General features: G+C 33.9%; 1 protein-coding gene across 9 annotated transcripts in view; it reads left to right on the top strand.

The window, feature by feature from the left end:
- The window catches only part of LOC145295825 (thrombospondin-1-like), a 520,485-nt gene that overhangs the window by 187,310 nt on the left and 311,711 nt on the right, over positions 1-21,464 (top strand). Inside the window, exon 1 of one of the 9 annotated variants that reach the window (XM_080141531.1) lies at positions 1,575-1,617. The exons of the other annotated variants lie outside the window; for them this stretch is intronic. The gene's annotated coding sequence lies outside the window, so the exon portion shown is untranslated. Of the gene's footprint in view, positions 1-1,574; positions 1,618-21,464 lie in introns of those variants that run through there. 9 annotated transcript variants of the gene reach the window in all.

Here is a 21,464-nt window from a genome sequence, read left to right as displayed (position 1 = left end):
AAATCTCCCTCCCTTAAAATATAGTCGGAAAACTGTATTTATCGGGCAATAAATAAAACAACAGAAAAAGAAAACCCGACTGATGAAGCGATCGATACCATTTGTATAGATTGGCTACTGTTCAATCAGTCTTGCTTTAATAGGTGTGATGAATCGGATATGAACAGTGAATTACTGTGATCGATTGTGAAGGCGATTTTGACATAATTCTTGCCACCTTGTCAATCAAAACAATGCAAGACTACGATTGGCAGCCAATGATGAAACAACCATCAATGAGTCATTCATATTGTCGCATGTTGAGTTCAATCTGTGTTGCAGTTCCATTTATTAACTTTGGTATGTGATATAAGGATTATGCATAAACACTTCTCGAAATATGTAACGTTCCCCTTTTTAGACAAATCTGTAGAAGTTAAAGTTAAAGTTGAATTCAAAAACCATGAATAAAGAATTTGTGTCAATACTATAATTTGATGAACAAATAATATGTTTATTAATGAAGCATTATTTGTTCTCTACTTTTACATACGAAACTAACCTGATTTGGATTTGTATAGATGAAAACATAAGCAGGTATTACATTATAACAGGAAAGATAATCTGTGGCCTTTTTAGAAAATTCTAAACGTTTCTTAACCATTTTCGGGGGGACTCCCTCAAGAGAATGATAAAGATGATTGAGGAAAATAAAATGGCTCTCATTTTTGGTATATTTTATTTTTCTCAATCATCTTTATCATCCTCCTGAGGAAGTCTTCCGAAAATGAGGAAGAAACGGCGATAATTTTCTAAAAAAAAAAAAAGGTCACAGGTTTTTTTCTTTTTTAGTTGCATTTTTTTTTACAATTTTTTAATCACAAATGCAAATAAATTTAGATTTTTTTGATACACATAAACTTTATGTACACCCTACACACACGCACACACACACGCATATATATATACACACACACACACACACAAACACAAATATATCCATACTCCTATAAATTTGTTATTTAGTATACATATTGTTTGTGTGTGTATTGATATTCATATTAAAAACTCTTTTCCATTTATTTAAAAAGAAAATACAACTTTGTTATAAATGTGTCGTGAAATTGCATTCATCTGCAAAAGATTTAGCTAATTTGCATATTCTTTTAAATATTCATTTTAATTAATTCCCTATTAGTTTTTCGGTATTTTATGAGATGATCATCTTTAGTTAATTATTACGTGTAATTATATTCATGCAGATATTCTACATGATTTATACTTGTGTGATATTTGCGTTAAAATGTTATAATTAAATATTTTTCCATATATCTTCATGTATGCACGTATATATTTGTTTAAAACATTTTGCCTACCAAACTCCTCTGTGACTTTTTGGTCTACATAGATGAAACATAATAGGGTATTCTAACTCATGCGAAACTTTATATTTGGGTTTTGGACGGGGAAAATCGGTGCAAAAGTGTGAAAATTAAAGAAATCGAATTTGCCAGGTGAAGGCTGAACGACGGCATTACAAATATGCATGCATAACGTAATAGCTATTGGTTCATGCTTTTATTTTTAACCTTGCAGGAAATATGGTTCATAGCTCAGGCATTAACGTCAAAGGAAAAGGTAAATCATAAGCTAAATATTTTGGTTTCGATTTTCGGTGGTGGTGCACGAGTCAGGTTATTTGTAACTTTTTAAATCATTACTATATATTGAGTCTAATATAATAATGAATACGAAATCTGCATTAATGAAAATATCATATTTAAGCGTATTTTACGACCGGGCAATGCCGGGCGGCCTGCTAGTATAAAAACAAACGATGGCTGACGTTTTGCGAATGAAAAGGAAAAGTTAAAATAAATAAATGGTCATCAACGGAAAAGACACACGCATTTATAAATTCTTTGCCAGAGTAGGAAGTTCTTTCCTTCTTCACTCGCATGTGGTCAGTAACCTGTTACCTCGGCATTTTTTAACAAAATCCTGACGATGTTCTCTGAAATAGGGACAAAACGTTGATTACTATTTATTTATTTTAGGTTTTCCTTTTCATTCGCATATATATATATATATATATATATATATATATATATATATATATATATAAGTAAAAGCTATCAATGGGCACGTGTGTTTCTAGCTATAAGGCTAAACTCTTTCGTAAGATTCGAACCCATGACTCCGATTTGGTATGTTTATCTATTTCTGACATGTACGGAATGCACACCCAAACTAATTAACTTTTCTGAATTTCATTCACAAATTATCACTTAACCTTGATCTGAATACTTTTTTTTTCTTTTTTTTTTTTTGCTATTTGTTCACGCCAAAGCGCCATCTCCCGTGTTGGATATTGAATAGCCTTAAGTTAACTGATGAAAAAAGCCCAAGAAAGTCGATTGTCAAAAATATCAAATGTCATAGTTAGCGTGCATTGCGTGAATGAAAGTCAAAAAATGCAGGTAAGATTATTATATGTGGGAGTTTTAAAGGCGAACATAGCCCATTGGAAGTTAATGAGAAAAAGTCTGAGTAACAGCTTTAATTATTGTTTCTTTTAAATGAAATAATAATAAGAGCAAATACTTTTATTTACAATTGTTTGAGTTGATTAATAATAACCAGTGAAAGGCATTATAGTCCGCATCAACTGGGGGGGGGGGGGGCGTAGCCGTGACTTCCATAAACAGATTGTCTCGTTTTCTTACTTACGTTACAGTGCTTGGTGGTAACCATTGCATAACAAAACTTCGAAATTTCTTAAACAAACTGCTATTTTCAGGAAATCAACAGAGGTTTACAAAAAAGCTATCATTCACTATCAACTTTTTTACTTACCGATAAATTTCGATTGAACCATAGTATATGATGTCATTTTTGATCGAACAGGCCTACTTAATGAAGGTTATCGCATAGCTGCTAGGGTTGTGTTGGAGATGGTAAAATTGGTCGCAGTTCCTGTGACCAAACTATTGTCAAACTGTCATACTTAGCACTCTTTAAAATTCATCTTTAATGGCGGATTCTGATGATTGATGAAACCGAGATTTAAATATCTCTAACCGGAGATACATCTTGCAGTTTTACAGGCCACATTTAGCAAAGCCTCTTGAAACAGAGCCAGCAATTATAGATAATCGGTGTGTATGTTTATGTGTTTCTATATGGGTATGTATTGGTGTGTGTTTTGTGTATGTGCACATGTCTGTATACGTATGATCCTTCGTTGCAGTGTGTAAATGTACATAAAATATAGTAGGGTATATTTGTAAGCAAGCTGATAAAGATTTGTACAATTCGTGTTTTATAAATCTCTATTTTTCATCGCGGCTTCAGGCAGTTATATGCCTAACCACAGTAAATAGCTGTGGTACAGTCAAACAATCATGACTATATATATATACATACATGTATATGCGCGCGCACACACACACACACACACACACACACACACACACACACATATATATATATATATATATATATATATATATATATATATATATATAGGTTAATCATTTACTTCAAACGTTACTCAGTTTGTATATACCAGCCGTATATACCAGTCGTATTGGATTAAAAAAAACAACTTTTCATAAATAAAAAAATAAAGATTTTATATTAAAAATATATATATATTATTTAAAAGAATGGCTCTAATACTCATATGAAAATAGTTAGTAAAATAATATTTTTAGGCAGGCCATAATTTCGCTGGTTAGCACATGAATTGAAAACGACAAATTATGAGAGAAGTCATATTTGTATAAAAGTAGAAGATAATGCAGAAGTAATATGTTAAATTGATATTCCAAAGGAAATTCAGGCTTCATGATGAAAAGGTTTAAAACTGTGAATATATATATATATATATATATATATATATATATATATATATATCGGATGATATATTATGTTATATTATATTATATTATGCTAGTTTTATATATATATATACTAGCGGGGGTACCCGGTGTTGGCCGTGTGTTTGTCGGTGTAAATAGGTAGGCTACAGCCCGAACTCGTGACGCGAAGTTGGAAAAGAAAGGAAAAAACTGGCATCTTACCCGCTCGGCCACGACGGGAGAGGAATGAAAAGCGTTTTAATTTAACGATTTAAAAGTTAAATGACAGGTGCGTGGATTTAATGAGGTCAAACATCACACCATACAGGAAAATTAACTTTGGCTTCAAGTCAGTGTCTGCGTTCCCCCAAGATGTTGGGGAAAACCTTTCCATAAATAGAGGAGTGTCCAAATGAATAGCAATTCTCTGATATAAGGGGGTTTTCCCCGCATTGATCAAGCCTCATTATTTTTCTGAACCTGCGTTATCCTACGGATAAAGTTTCGCTTTTATACTGAAAAGCCAAACAAACTCGCGTAGACCAAGAAATATCGCGTAAATAGCATGTAAAAATTGCCCAAATTAAAGATACGCGCGAGCTCGTTTCGTAAATCGTAGACATTATAATCTAGGTACCATATAAAAGATTCTAATAAACGGTAACTGCTCCGAGCGCCCCCCTCCAAACGCCTTTGCCGGACATACACAAATAATGCACACACACATTTTCGCTTATATATATATATATATATATATATATATATATATATATATATATATATATATATACTACCAAACTTAACCGTTGTTGACTGGGTTCAAACAAAAACAGCCTATAGAAAATGGGCTCTGATTTATGAAAGTATGATAGGTTATGAAAAGGAAGGGTTGTAAAGAGATAGCTTCGATTTGGGGGTATCAAAACCAAAGCAAAATATGATGAAAGTAAGAATAAAATAGATAAATCCCATAATTTATTATGCTATACCTGTTCACACTGAAACACTTATCACAATATTCTGTGGATCTATATTTAAAAACCTTGTTCAACTTTTTGACATATTTCCATTTTATGGAGGTCAGGCGCGAACGAACCCCATAATTTTACTATACCATATTTCTTCAAACTGAAACATAATCATCAAAGTATACTTACGCAGATAGATATGAAAAGTCTTTATTAAAGTTTGTGCTTATTTCCATTCTATGGAGGCCAGGTGCGAACGCAAACCCTACAATTTTATTATACCATCCCTATTTAAGTTAAAACATACTTATCAAAGTATTCTTATGTACATCTATATCAAAAACACTTGTAAACGTTTTTTTTTTAATTTTATAATTTTTTATTTCCATACTTTGTGGACCAGGCGCGAACGCAGACCCCACAATTTTGATGAATCACCCTTCCGCCAGAGCAAACATACCCATTCCTGTGTCTCGATACATCTTCTATCATTATATGTGATCAGTTTTCAATAACAGTCAACCGTATAGGAGCCTATTCGTGACCAGACACACACACATGCACAGACATTCAGCTTTATATTATAAATATATATAAAGCTTTAAATAAAATACGCGGAAGTTTCTCTAGAGCTCTTTCGTCTATCATCTCATCAGGAGGAAAATCGATAGAGTAACAAACTAATATTATTCCGAAAGTTTAAAGAGTTCTAATGAGGAACTATTGAATGTGCCTAAAGTACTGGGCAAACTAAAATTAACTTAAAATTAAAGTGGGTTGGATTCAAATGCAGAGACATCTTTTATGTGCTCATTTTATGCTTCTAGTCTCTTTACCAATATACCGTTGGATGAGACTATACGTATATGTACCGATGCGCTCTATGGTGGTCGCCTTACCTCTCCACGGTTTTCTAAAGGATTCTTATTGAACTCGTTTTAATGTGTACAAAATTGGTGGAGTTTAGTTTTTGTGATATCATGTATTGTCAGGTCGACGGGGTTTCAATGGGGAGTTCGTTGACCCCAACTTTAGCGGATATTTTTTGTCGGATACTATGAATCCGTTCTGTTCAACTCTATAACAAACTCCACTACATATTTCAGATATGTTGACGACACTTTTGCTATTTTTCCATCGCAAGGTGGAGCGTCAACATTTTTTAATAGGTTGAATTCTTTACATGGGGCTCTAAAGTTCACTATGGAAAGTGAGAAGGACAATTCGCTTCCCTTCTTGGATGTTCTTGTCGAACGTTCAAGAGGGGGTTTTCTCACTACAATTTATAGGATGCCGACATTTACTGGCCTATACATGAACTGGTTGTCTTTTGTACCAAAATCACATAAGGTCGGCCTAATTAATACTTTGGTACATAGGACCCTCATGATTTGTTCGCCTAGTAATTTAGACGCCGAACTCGATAAGATCAGGGAAATATTCATCAATAATGGTTATCCTGTTGACATAATTTATGACTGTATTTTCAAAAAGGTTGCGGATTGTAAATCCCCTAAAAAGTTTGGCCTTTGAAATGTCCGGTTTATTTTAAATTACCGTGGATTAGGGAAAATAGTAATAGACTTTCCAAACAGATTCGCAGAAGTATTTACGACTGCTTCTATTCTGTGTCCTTGCGTTTGGTATACACTACGAGACCTACTTTTCCTTCTTTTCGCAAAGATAGTTTGCCTTACATCCAAAATAGCAATAGTGTGTATCAATTTAAATGCCAGTGCGATGCTGGTTATGTTGGGCGAACATCATTGCATCTTTTGACTCGTATAAACCAGCACGTTCCATCAAGGGGGGTTGGGGTCTGGTAGTCTCCCTCCTTCTGCATCCTTGGACTCTGCTATTGGCCAGCATTTGGTTGATAATCCATGCTGCGCCGATAGATATAAAATAGAATGGTTCGAGGTGCTTCATACAGCGGACTCCAGAACCATTTAAAGATTTTGGAGTCTGTCCCGATTGCGGTGGGTAAACCTCCTTTGTGCCGGCAAAGAGAAACAATGAACGCATTGTTTCTCTTTGGGGAACTTTGAATCTTTTCCCTCGCTTTTTTTTTCTCCCCTCGTTGTGCCAATATTTTAATCGTTTTTAAATGACAATGAATTTAATTTTAGTTTGCTCCGTACTTTAGGCACATTCAATAGTTCCTCATTAGAACTCTTTAAACTTTCGAGATAATATTATTTTGTTACACTGTCGATTTTCCTCCTGATGAGATGATAGACGAAAGAGCTCTAGAGAAACTTCCGCGTATTTTATTTAAAGTTTTATATAAATTTTGTACCTCCAAACATTTATATATATATATATATATATATATATATATATATATATATATATATATATATATATATATAACAACAGCAAGAGCAACAACAATCGCTCCTGATGATGATCGGATGTACTGATAGACAGCACTTGAGTAGAATATGGCTGAACAACTTTTGGGCGACATTTTATACATATGCCAGCTAAAATGAAAAAGACAGCTCGGTAAATTTAAAGATATCCAGAAAAATCGAAAAAAAGAATAAATATGTGTTCAATCAAACGTGCTTGAATAATGATTTGCTGACATAATATACATATATATATATATATATATATATAGAGAGAGAGAGAGAGAGAGAGAGAGAGATAGAGAGAGAGAGAGAGAGAAAGAGAGAGAGAGAGGGGGGGAGAGAAAGAGAGACTTATTTATGAATATGTATGCTTATTTTATATTTTATTTTATTTATTTATTTTCTAAAAATTATTGTCTATCGCTATCCTAGAGTGTAGTTTATCTTGTGTAAACAGTTGTTCGCTATTTCTCTCCTACAGTTTAATAGATGTTAAGGTTCTTTAAGAAATAGGATAGCGAATTTGTCCTTTAGGAATAATCTAGATGGATCGTCTAGATCCCTACATGTACTTGCTTGTCTTACATTCGACTACCGGCGAACGTCCACTTTCTTTGAGTTCCCAGTATTGGTTTGTTAGTGCTGTTTTCATTCTATGTTTTTTGTTTTTTGTTTGCTTTTGAAAGTACTTTTATGGAGATCTAAGGAGGTCATACCTACGTAATATTTCTTGATGTTCAGTTTTTCTCTTGCAAATACTGTGGCCTGATTACCTATGCTTATGGTTAGACATTTATTTGGAAGTGGGCTGAGTGTGCGGGATCTACAGTTGCGTTTATCTTGTTCATTATTAGGGTTTATATTTTTATCGTGTTCATTATTAGTATTTTTATTTTTATTTCTATTAGAGTTGTTGTTGTTATTGTTGTTGTTGTAGATGTTGTTTTGGTTTATTATTATCATTATTATTATTATTATCATTATTATTATCATTATTATTATTATTATTATTATTATTATTTCTACTAGCTAAATTTTTGTCGTTTGTGTTAGTTTTATTTTTGCCCTATTGTTCATTTATTATTATTTATTTTGTTATTATTGTTTTCATTGTTCTTATTCATTATTTTGTTATTATGTGTTATAATTATCATCTCTAAATTTTCGCAACTTTAGGTTATTTTTATTGAAGATTTGTGTAGGGGATTGGTTTACGGGGAAGTGTTTTTCGATGAGATCTAGAAATTTCTTGACAAGTTTTGTTTTTAACATTTGATTGCGGCATATACCAAATTATATTTCTTTTTCTTCTATTTTTAAATTTATTATAGGTATCTGTTTTTTTTTGTTTGTTTATATTTAATATCAATATTTTTGTACCCACTATTTTTAAAGCTGTGTCGTTGATTGATCTGTTAAATATGTTTTCATCACTTGAGTTATTGCTTAGTCTCTTTACGATCGATCCAGGAATCTGTTTTATAATTGATGAGGGTTGTTTGGATTAGGATTTACATATATTGGATTAGAATTGTCTTTTAAGTGGGGTTCAGATTTTTTTTTAATCTAAATCTAAAGTAACGTCCAGGAAATTTGTTATTTTTCTGTTAGCCAATATGTCTACTTTTAGGTCTATCTTTTTTTCATTTCCTTGTGTATGCTTTTCTTAAAGGTTTCCAACTGTATTTTACTAGATTCTTTTATTATAGCTAATCCATCTTCATACAGGCTGATATCTGGAGTATCAAATATGCTTGTGAGAGTATATAGAATGAATAATCCAACAAGATTTATTGCCCCTGCAGAGTTTAAAGCACCCCTTGCCAATATATATATGTATAGATATAGATATATACTACACATTGCTCTTTATCATGGAATGAATGATATATATATATATATATGACAATAGAGTAAATGTGTGCATGTATTTCAAAGACTATCATATCACTATATAAATTTTATTCAGTTGTCTTTATAATAGCATAGAAGTGATATAAAAAATAATTGAAAATAAATGATTTATTTTCAATTATTTTATGACACTGAAAAAAAATTTATTAAATGAAAGTCACAAGAGATTTAATCAGAAAGAGTAACAGCACTTATGCTAAAAACTATCTGAATGAGATGAGGAAAATTCCAGTCGACCTAACATTGGTTGGCTAAAAGCCCTTGACCACCACAAGACATGGGGAAATTGCCAGCAGTTAGAGCCAAAACCAACACAGATTCGGCCCTGGACTAACAAACCGCGGCATTCTCTACGCCTCAGCAACAATAGCTACATCTTTAGTAGAAGATGAAAAAAAAAATGACGCAATTTACACTTTTTACCCCCCCCCCCCCAGCTTCACATTATGCGCAGAACATTCATTCAACTGTACATTTATATGATATTACTCTATATAGATAGATATATAGAAAGAGTCACTATTTCTCTCTCTATTTTATCTATCTATCTATCTCTCTATCTCTCTATCTATAGATAAATAGATAAAGAGATTTACACCTTTGTATACAAATGTATTACATTATAAAATAATATATTCAATTATAAAATATTATATATATATATATATATATATATATATATATATATATATATATATATACATGACTACTTCATTTAATCACATAAATTAATACACGAAAGTATAATTTTATGCGTTAACTTTAAGTATTTACTTCAACAGTGCTCAATACATATGTAGAGCTAGGTAGTAAGTTATAAAAATATATATGCCAATTAAGCTTCAGAGAATATTCTGCGTTTCATCCACGCTCAGATTCGTCAGGCTTATGCGAAGCGTTATTGTTGTCTCGCGTTTTTATATACGCACATTCTATTGGGTTTTTAGTTAGCCAATCAGATTCCTTGTCCTAGGAGCGGTGGAAACTAGGAATCTGATTGGCTAATTAAAAACTCAATAGAATGTACGTATATAAAAACGCGAGACACCCACAACTCTTCGCATAAACTTGACGAATCCGATGAGTTTAACGAGGTTATTAAGAGTGCTCAATTAAAAGGGCAAAATATATTTTAGTGATATTGATATAGACAGAATTACATTGGCGCAATACTGGGCGTGCTAATGTTTTGGACAGATGGTCGGTCAAGACCCACAAGTCCTTGTCAACCGACATAATAAAGTTTGTTTTCAACAGAAGAACTGGATTTCTTCTATGTTGCTCGATTCTACTTAAACATGATATTTTAATTTAGATTATGTATTATTATAGAATCAATCCTCGATTGTTTATTATATATTATGAGGAATAATTTGCCCTGTGGACTAATTCGCAAAATAAATTAAAAGATAATAATGATAATGTTGTTCATCAAATTTCGTCTGTGTTTGTTTACTATATCACGTCAGCTGATATTTGGATTTGATGATGAATGTCTTAGAAATGTCACGTCTGATTAATGTTTAGTTTTAAAATATGCAAATGAGAAAATAATTTAAATATTTTATCTTAAATTGAACTCATTAATAAGAAAAAAATTAAAATATAACGGTGAGGTACATCCGGACTTAAACAGGGGATCATCCGATCTGTAGTCGAATACTCTGCCAATGAGCTATATCTCTAGGTGACAATAAATTTATTTTAGTAGAAGAAATGATTTGCTGAGATTTTATTATTTCCCTTGGCCGGTATAACGTAAAATTTCCACTTCTTTTTTTTATCTATAAGAGAGAAAGACTATTTTCAAGATCGGGTTTTTTTCTTTTTTCGATACTTATCGGATGAATTTCTGTACAAAACATATCTAAGAACACTGCCAGACATATAAATTAGATTTGTGTGAAATTTGTAAACGATAGGCTCAACCGTTTCAGAACTGACCAAGAAGGAACTCACACACACGCGCACGCACACACACGCACGCGCATACGCACACACACACACGCATACACGCACACACACGCGCACACACACGCGCACACACACGCGCACACGCACGCACACACACACACGCACACACACGCACACACACGCGCACACACACACACATGCACACATACGCGTACACGCACACACACACACGCACGCGCACACGCACACACACGCACACACACGCACACATACGCGCACACACAAAGTGTCACTTATATAATAGTAAAGATAATCACACTAACACAACGATTCTCGCCAGATCACCGAAGTTAAGCTACGATGAGGCTGGCCAGTATCAAATGGGTGGCTATTTGGGAAGACTAGGCACTGTACTTTCCACGCCATGACATAGAAATTCCCAGGTTTAATTAAGAGAGCTGCATCACCAGTCTTCGTTAAGTCATGCAACTAGGAGAAGGAAAGATTCTGATATAAAAATCTGAGGTGTATTGTCTGGTCTGTCTTGTGGCAGCCATTGCACCGACAAAGATTGGCAGTTGTGCGAAAAAGTGTGATTGATTTTGCACAAAGCCTTCACTACTATTTACAAATAACCTCCGAACAACTTAGTTGTTGTGACGGACCTCATACATCGAAATCGACACACACACACACACACACACACACACACACACACACACACACACACACACACACACACACACACACACATATATATACATATATATATATATATATATCCTTTTACAGTGTGTTTAGCTTTGTAGTAATATGAAAGGCACGTTTACGTTTAATTCCCAGAGAAAGCATCAAGGTAATTGTATGGTTTATTTTTACTTTTATATCTAACTAGCAGGACGGCGTCCAGTGTTGCGCGGTCGTAAATAAAGTGTGATAGCGGGGCAGGGGCCGTTCCCGGTCATAAAAGAAATTTTGACAGCAGAGGGGAGCGGCGTTGCCTGGCCATAAAAGCCGCTTTAATATGATAAAAATATAACAATGAGAGCGGAGTGAGGCGCCCGACGTTGCCCGGTCGTAAAAAAAAAAAAATCTGAGACATGGGGGAATGAGTGCATAAAAAAATCAGGTGTCATCAGCCAGAAGCGAAATCGAAAGCAAAAATTCATTTCAGTCACTAACATGTGCCGGGCGCGAACTCGCATAAATAATTATAAATATTTAGAAACCGAACCCGCTAACCGATATGTCCACGATTATATAGCTTCGTTGACACCGCAAATTGTAGTTATTTAAAACGGATGTCGTCGAAACATTTCACTTTGCAATTGGTCAGTTTCTTTTTTGTTATGTTTTTGCATTGAATTTAGCGTCCGAAATTGATGCATCAATTAAAGAAGTTTTAAAGTCTTAAAAAAATGAAAATGGAGGAAAGAATTGTGATGGGATAAGGTTTTTTGTTACTTTACTCTTAAACCTGTAATAAAATATTGAAATAAAGAACTTGTTTTTTTATTATCTTAATATAATTCCTAGCCAAAATTTCAATACAGTCCTGTTTAAATGCAATGGTAGGCGTGTACGAACGTCAAAACTAATGGTTATGAGACAGCCTCCTAATTTACTGGGCCAAAGCACACGTTGAAAATTTTTGTATTTAAACGAATTAAGACAAAAAGGGTTGACGCATGTGCAGTTATTGAAATCGTTTAGAAAGAGATGATTTAAGGTGACCCCCCCCGCTTGGTACAAAACGCAATTCCAACACGAAATAATTGACCTTTTTTTGCAATTTTTACATATCATTTACCCTAGATCGCGCTTTCTAACGTTTCCGAGTTGGTGCCTGTACAATGCGCAAGACGGGAGCTTTTAGCAGGTGTACAAACACACACACAAACACACAGACAGGTTCCCTTTATACAATAGATGTTGACTTTAGCTATTAAACAATTAGATCCGTCCATTTAGTTCCCCTTCATAAGTTGCCCATTTTCATCATGAAGATAGCGGTTTCAATCCCATCCAAAGCGTGCCAGAGGTTTACTTGGCCAAAATGTGGTGAGACGACAACAACTACGGATGGCAGTGATGGCTGAGAATGCAGTTAGGAGATTCGAAGTTCCTATCCGTCGCGGTTACCACCTGACGAAGGCTAGAGGAATAGTTGGCCGAAACGTTGTGAATAAACAAACCAATAAAAGATGAAAAACAACAACTAATAAAGATGAGAATAATAGTCCGAAATAAAAATAAATTAATATATATATAATGCTCATCTCAAAAATGAATTCCAATTAAGGAATAATATATATACCGAATGTGTAGTGATAACTAATTTTTTTGTAAAAATAAGTAAAAAGTATGACTGTACTGATATACAGACGTTTAAATGTAATGTAAACCAACATCTTGTTAATCTTTCCTAAGCATTGTCCTAAACAGAAGCCCCTTACATCCAAGTGGCTTTGTTGGGGATGATCGTGAATAAAATAAAAACAAAAATAAAAATAAATCATCAGTAAGTGGTTGATGTTGCTATAAACGAAGCATTTGAGCTACGAACGCGTGTTGTTATTCATAGGTTGCAAGTGTAATCGAGTATTATGTTATGAAGCTGCGATGAGTCTTTCAACTAGTTGTGTTTATGATGTGTTTCTTTAATTACAATTGTTTTCATTTGTCAGGTGCGCGAAAGGATACACTTCAACAAAAAAACGTGTGTTTCCATTGCACGAATACTCTTTATATCAGCTTTCTCTCTGTTCTTTTGTAAATAGATTTTTTTTGCAAGCCCACGTGCGTCTCGGTAATTAATTTCAATTACATTCTTCCCCACACGTTTACCTGTTCTGGCATCTTTCTTGCACACCTGGAATACAGTTATTTCTTCTTTGTATTTAGTTTTCTTTTATGCATCTGAGATCTTGTAAAGACAAAAACGGAACTACAAAGAATTTTTTTTTTCGGTTTTATTTTCGAACAAAACAAATTCCAAGTTTTTAATAATTTTTTAAAATTGAGATTTTGTACTATTTTCATTTCAGGATTTTTATTAACACAACTTACCCTTTCTCTTATGTCAAGCCTCTCTCTCTCTCTCTCTCTCTCTCTCTCTCTCTCTTTTCTCTCTATTTCGTTATCTTTACAAACACTACTCGACTCTTTTTCTTCATTTATTTTTACCTTGTTTTCTCTTGTTCACCCCAAACATTTACCATTTAATACAGGAACGAGTTGAGCAGCGAGATGTATGTTCATAATTCATATGAACGTTTACGTGTTAGTACATTAAGGGAAGCATGAAATTGGAAAGCCTAGCAGTTGAGAGAAGAAACTACTAGAGTAGAATGTTTTCCTACATCTAAGGACCCCAAAAGTGAAGTAGTGCGATTTTGCTGCTTAATTTTCTAGCATGACAAAGGGAGTTCATCTTCTTTGCAGCAGCAGCCTCCTATTTCTTCCTAGTCTCTCCATTCATTTCTCCTCCTGCTCCTCCTCTCCCTCCGCTTCCAATGTACACTTCTCTTTTCTCTTCCTTCTAGCCAATTTTCATCAACCCTCTTCAGATTCTCACCTATCTTTTATCTTTTTGCTCTGTCTCTCCTCATTGTTTCTCTCTCTCTCTCCCTTTATTACTCTCACTATTCCTTTCTTCTCGTCTTTTTTTAATTTTACAGAGAACAAATACTATGTAGGGAGTTGAGCAGCAAGATGTCTGTTTACATTACACTTGAACTTCTGCATGTCAGTGCAGTCAGAGAAGCAGGAACCCGGAAAGAATTCCAAAGTTTAGTATTCCTAGAAAAGAAACTAATAGAATAGGAGGCTTTCTGCTAATTGGGTTTGTCGAATGTATTTACGTTGAGGGTATATAAGAACTTGTCGGGGCATTCACCATTAAAATACTTGTAAAACAGACAGAGAGATGTAACATTTCGTTCATGGGACATAGGTTGAAGCTTAGATGACAGTTCTTTTCAACCCTGTCCAGGAGTGAGAGACTATTAGCACCAGCCCAAAATGTGACAACAATACTCCATACATGGGCGAACGGTGGCCTTGTAGAGGTACAGGGTACTCTCAGACGTAAGTAACTTTCTAGCACGGTAGAGAGAGCCCACCTTCCTTGCAGAAGGATTGGCCTTCGGGCCTAGATCAACGTGTAGTGTCTGTTCCGGCAGATGGTGCAATCAAAGACCATTGTCCTTGTGGCAATGGGCTTCTGGTCCATGTAGGGGCAACCCTATATACCAGGCAGGAGGCTCTTACTATCAAGCTCCCATTTCCCACCTCTCGGGAGCTGGTCCCTTTTCCCTTCCCCTTCCCCCTCTCCAGATGAAAAAGCGGCCTCATGCCTAATTTGCTTTCGTGGGGAAGCAAATAAACACAGGCAACCTTTCTCGCAGAAGGATTGGTTTTTTGCTCCCGAAGTATCTGTTCCAACTCTTGTTCCCCGTATGAATGTTAAGCCGAGGAGTTTATACGAAGTACATTTAGCTACTGTATCCTTAGCCATATCGATTGGTGGTTTAGAAATTTTCTTGTAATTATTAAAAGAAACATGCTTTGTATTAGAAGCATTGAATGTAACCATCCATTTTGTCTCCATTTCACTACGAATCGGAGGTCTTCCTCTAAGGTTTTTACCATTGGCTTGCATAAGTGTCAATTCGTTTTCTCCTCGTGCCTGTTATAGAACGTGGTGTCGTCAGTTGAAACTGATTGTAACACAATGCATTCTCCTCCTAAACAAGTACGCTTTTCTTCTATATATGTGAGCGTTTCTGGGAGTTTCTTCTGGCAAAATTTTTATGAAAAATAGTGGATACAATCTTAATAGATTTAAATCATCTGCTATCTCACGTAATTCCAAAACGAACGTGCAGACTTTCTTGGGGTTTTTTCATGACGATTACGGAATTTGGGTGACCTGAACGTTTAACATCATTGATGTCTGTACGACTGCATTTAAAGTAAACATAACATCTAGTAACCGCGAAGAGTCCAAGTAACACTTATTTTTTTCTTTTTCTTTTATGACTTGGGGGTCACCACTTTTCACAGCCCGAAGGCCACTCGAGGATAAAGGTAAGTTAATGTAAGACGGTGTAGTAATCATTAATGGTGCAAATTGGGTAGAATTTGATTATTTATGAGGACGACTTAACAGGAATTTGTTTACATTAGATTTGAAGGCTACCATGTTGTATTCAATCGGGAATCATACCAGCGAAACACTGTTCCAAAGGCGGGCTGTTCTGGGAAATCTGCGTTCACATTTGGGCACAGATAGAGAACGGGGACAATGAAATATAGTGGTTGTAGGTAGTCGATTGTTTTTTGTAAAGTTTTGCAAGGGGTGGCCATAGATTGGAGTTCACTCGAGCACTTGCTACGAAAATAACGATAGAACAGAGAGACAGGTTCGCGACGTCTCTTTTCTGGGAAAGAGGTTGTAGGCTGATAAAGTGATTCATTTTCTTGAATATTATATTCTCATCACAAAGCAATGTTTTATCAACACACATTGTTTTAATAATTTTGCAAAAGTTTTACCAAATGATTAGCTTCACATTTTGGCATGTGCCATTTGAAAGCTAATAGTTTATAAAAATCAGTTGTATTTTTTTAAAGCTAGCTGAACTTGATATTTCAGCACTTAATAGAATTAGATCTGACATATTTGATTTTGATTGGCCAATTACACAATTTTAATTCGTGGTCGTTACATAAGAAAGCTAATGACAATCGATTTCATCGATTCTGTACTATATCTAGACAGTCAAATTTTGTAATAAGATGAGCTCACAAAAACCGCGCTTAGGTTATTTTTTATTAATGTATCACGCTTAAGTCTTAAATAGTATACTCATCAGCCTGTTATGCTTAAGTTTGAAATAATAATTTTTTAGGCAAGTCACATTTACGTTTTAAATAGAATGTCATTTCATTTGTCTTGCTTTGATTTCTAAAATAGTATTTTAAATGTCATTTTTTAACTAATAATTCCCATAATCTGTCACAGGGAACTTTGAAAAAGCATTTTCATTGAAAGGAAAATACGAGATAAATATTACGAATATTCTTTCTTGTTAATATTCGTTCCATTAAAGTATTTATATGTGATGTCATATGATCATTTGTGGCATTGTTTGCGATTGTTAGGGTGAGAAGGTAGTAAGGGGGAAAGTGAGAGACATGTCAGATTCTTCTTTGTTTCTGCATTTATCGATTCATGAAGCAAACATGAAGGACGCGATAGTATTTTTTTAGAAAAATGAATAAAATATTTTGAAAGGCAAAATGAAAGGCAAATGAAGGAGCTTGAAAAATAAAATAAAGATGACGTATTTTTGTTTTTGTGTTTTGTAGGTTTTTTTTGTTGATTTGAACAAAATCGTGACGATTGAAAAATTAAGGAAGACATGTTTGTAATTCGATTAAAATTATTGCATATATGTAAATATCGGCTTCTGTTTATCTCATTTCATCTATTTATTCATCTGTCTGGCTCGAAATTTCTCAACCTATGTTGATCCTCCTCTATCTTTCTCGCTTTCTCTCTCTCTCTCTCTCTATCTCTCTCTCTCTCTCTCTCTCTATATATATATATATATATATATATATGTATATATATATATACACACATATATATGTATATATATATCGAACCATGTGTAACTAAGCAGATGAAACGGTTATAAATTTATATACATACATGTATATGCTTATATATATATGTATATATATATATAAACTGTATATAGAGAAAAAAGTTATGAAAGCATGTGACAGTTAAGCAATAGCTTAACGCATCCTTTCAATAATGAAAAATTCTGTGTGAAAATTTCTGCGTAGCTTAATTGCCATATATATTTTCCTAACTCACTACCTAACTCTACTCTCATAACATACTCTTCAAGCAAATACTGGAAATAAAAAATATATATCCTAATAAACTTTTATCAATATGCATACTTGGGGCAAATCATTTAAATTCGAGTTATTTAAACTCTAGTAAGACCAGACATATATTGTCGCCTGACGATGTCTTTAAAGATTGAAATAGTTGGATTCTTGTAGCGACTTATGGTAATTTTGTTTACATAAACTGAAAAAAACACACAATATCTTTCTGTTTTAATTGAGCACTATCAACAACCTCGTTGAAATGCATTGTTTTGTTTTGTTTTTTTACTTTTGGATATTTATAAACTGGAATATATACATATATATATATATATATACACACACACACACACACATATATATATATATATATATATATATATATATATATAAAATAAAATAAAATAAAAATTACAATTAAATTTATCAAAATGATCCAAGATGGTAAAATTAAAGTATATTATAAATATTACAGAATTAATATTTATAAAATTATCTCAGCCAGATGTAAAAGCTCGATAAAACCAAATAGGAGATAGAGCTTTAATGCATTATGGAGCATCTTCTTCCAATTACGGGATTTTTGGATTTTACTTGTGCAAATGGAAATTCAATTAACTTTCTTGAAGTTATATACTTGGATTTTACCATCACTGGATTATTTATCTCCCACCAGACTATCCATTCATGTGTAATCACCTTTTTTTCACCATATTCCCTCTGCTTCACATTTTTTTTTTGTTTTCAAGTAAGATCTTTGACTTACTTGTTGTTTCATCAAATACTTTTGCATGCGAAATCCGATCCCGCATTTTGCTAATTCCTACCCTCTGATGAGAAGCGTATTTCTTCGAAACTCCGCGGACTAAGGACTATCCACTTATCTAGTGTTTCCTTTTCAGATTAAATATGTTTTTAACTCATTTCAAAGTGTTTTTAACATGTTTTATTAACTGTTTGCTCGTATATATATATATATATATATATATATATATATATATATATATATATATATATATATATATATATATAATCGGCTTGGGGTTATTAGCTGGTTGGATGACTGCGTCCCTTGTTGAGACGAAGTAGGTTCATTTCACAGTCAGATTTCGGCGCGGTTTGCTTGATCTGTGTTGGTTAATAGAAATTCTTGTGTGCGAGGCGTTTGCTCAGTTGGTAGAGTGCTTGGGTTTCGAATCTTGAGTTTGGATGTGTCTACCTGATGAGCCCAAATGAGGACGAAACTCGGTCTTGGACTTCCGGTTTTTTAACTGCCATGGCTCTTTTGGGCTGCGACGTTGTTAGCTGTGGAATTTATTATATATATATATATATATATATATATATATATATATATATAAACGACAAGACTAAAATCCAAATACCAAGATGTTGTTCATTAACCGTTTCTTTTTTCAGAATGTTAAAATATTCAGTTATTGACAACATTTGTTTCGTAACGCAGAAACAATCATATATATATATATATATATATATATATATATATATATATATATATATACATATATATATATACATATATATATATATATATATATATGTACTTAAGTAACTTTTGGTGACTCAATAAAATATAAAGCATTTCTGTGTAGATTGTGTACATAAGTATCTTTTTATGCCAATCTCTCTCTTTCTCTCTTTCCTTTTCTCTACATATATCTCTATATTTCTCTATATTTATAAAGTACAGACGATTTTCTCCTAGAAACAAACATTATAGCAATACTTAAACAGTCGCCACTTATAAATTCGATATGATCACACTACCTGTCAATAATTGATGCGTGTTATCCGATTATTTTCAGTGAATTTAACCCAATATTGTAAATTCCTATTTTATTTCACTCTCTTAAAGAGGTCATCTTTACAGGTGGTAACAGAACAATTATTCGATCATTATTATGTCCCGTGCCTCCCGCATTTTACCGCCCCTGTCGGTGGGGCATTAGAATACGCCGACTGCCTCCCTGCAGAGGATAAACGTCCCTCAATGGGGGTCCTGGATATGACTTTTTTTTTTTTACACAGTGATCACCACTTATCAAGGCCCGGAAGCCACTCAGGGATAAGGGTTATTGCAAGTACATTACGTTAGTGTGGAGATTTGATGAAGTGTTTACTTAAGGGGGCGGTTCATTAGGAATTTGTTAACCTTAAACTTGAAACTAAAATTTGACCTTAAACTATATCCAGTGGTGAGGCCCCAGCTTGCGGGCTTTGGGGAGTGTGGAGCCACCCTTTAATTACCATTGCTCCCAGGTCCACTCTGACCCGGAGTGGTAGTACCTGTTAGGCTCCCAACTATGGGTTAAATAGAAACCGACGTGAAAACAACAAATATATATTTATTTAGAAACCGACGTGAAAACAACAAATAAATTTTTCTTCAAAATCTTTGGATTCGGCATTAAATAACCCGAAAAGGGTTGATATGTCGTAAAACAAAAACAACCAACCAACCCGCATTTTACATCGTTAAGAAATATTTTATAGAGTGTAACTATTATACACCTCCGCGATTATCATTTCTTTTTAATAACAATCACTTAGTATGTAATTCAGTATGTAAATAATTACCGCTCCCTTCTGTTTCGGGTTGTTTCACTTTTACCAATTTGATTAGCTGCTCAGATTAAGAGATTGCATTTTCGAACAGTTCTAGGATTACTTCCGTAAAATTCACTATAGCGTCCGCTCTTTTTTGCTTCGAGAAGAATATTGATATCTCTGAAAATCGCGCATCTATAATACGACCCAGATTTTCAAGTTGATACCGAGACCAACACAGTTTTATTGGCTGTTCTACAAGATACACAACAAAACAGTTCATTTCCAATGATTGAATAACTTTCCATATAATTCATATTTACTCATTCTGTAACAACCGTAAGTAAATATAAATGTTGTTTTTATCACTGGCCGCTAGCCAGTTTTATTTATGGCTGTGAAGTCGGCATTTAAAACGTAACGGTACGCGGTTCGATTACATATTGAACATAAACACTCTTATTATATCAACCCTTTCTTTTTTTCCGCCATTTCTTTTTACTATTTTAACGCGTCTTCATAGGAATACCAGCGTCATACTTTCCCTGTTCGTTTTTCTCCCTCAATCATTTGCATTGAGAAAACTTATTTTCCTAAACTTTCCTAGTCATATCGCAGCAAATAAATAAACATTGCAATTTTTTTTCGGATAACAGTAAGAATAATCATTGTGGAATCATGTCATCCTATTATTCATTTCGGTGGGGTAGGGGATTTGTTACATGGGAGTGATAATTTATCAAGGCCTGAAGGCCACTCGAGGATAAGTATTAATGAGTGTACGGTAGTTACTAAGACAACAGCGTATTAATAGTTATAGGTGGAAAAATGAGGCAGAAATGGATAATTTGGGGACAAAGAACTTGTTTACATTGGACTTGAAGACAGACGTATTGTAGTCAGCTGTAAAGTTGACCAGCAGCACAGAGTTCCCCAGGCGAGCAGTTCCAGGAAAGAAGATTTGTTCATGGAATTTGCGTTTAGATTTA

This window comes from Euprymna scolopes, chromosome 16 (assembly GCF_053919585.1).
Source record: "Euprymna scolopes isolate OS-2025 chromosome 16, ASM5391958v1, whole genome shotgun sequence".
NCBI lineage: Eukaryota > Metazoa > Mollusca > Cephalopoda > Sepiida > Sepiolidae > Euprymna > Euprymna scolopes.
Note: the sequence above shows the minus strand (reverse complement) of the source record. Positions and strands in the feature narration are given on the sequence as shown.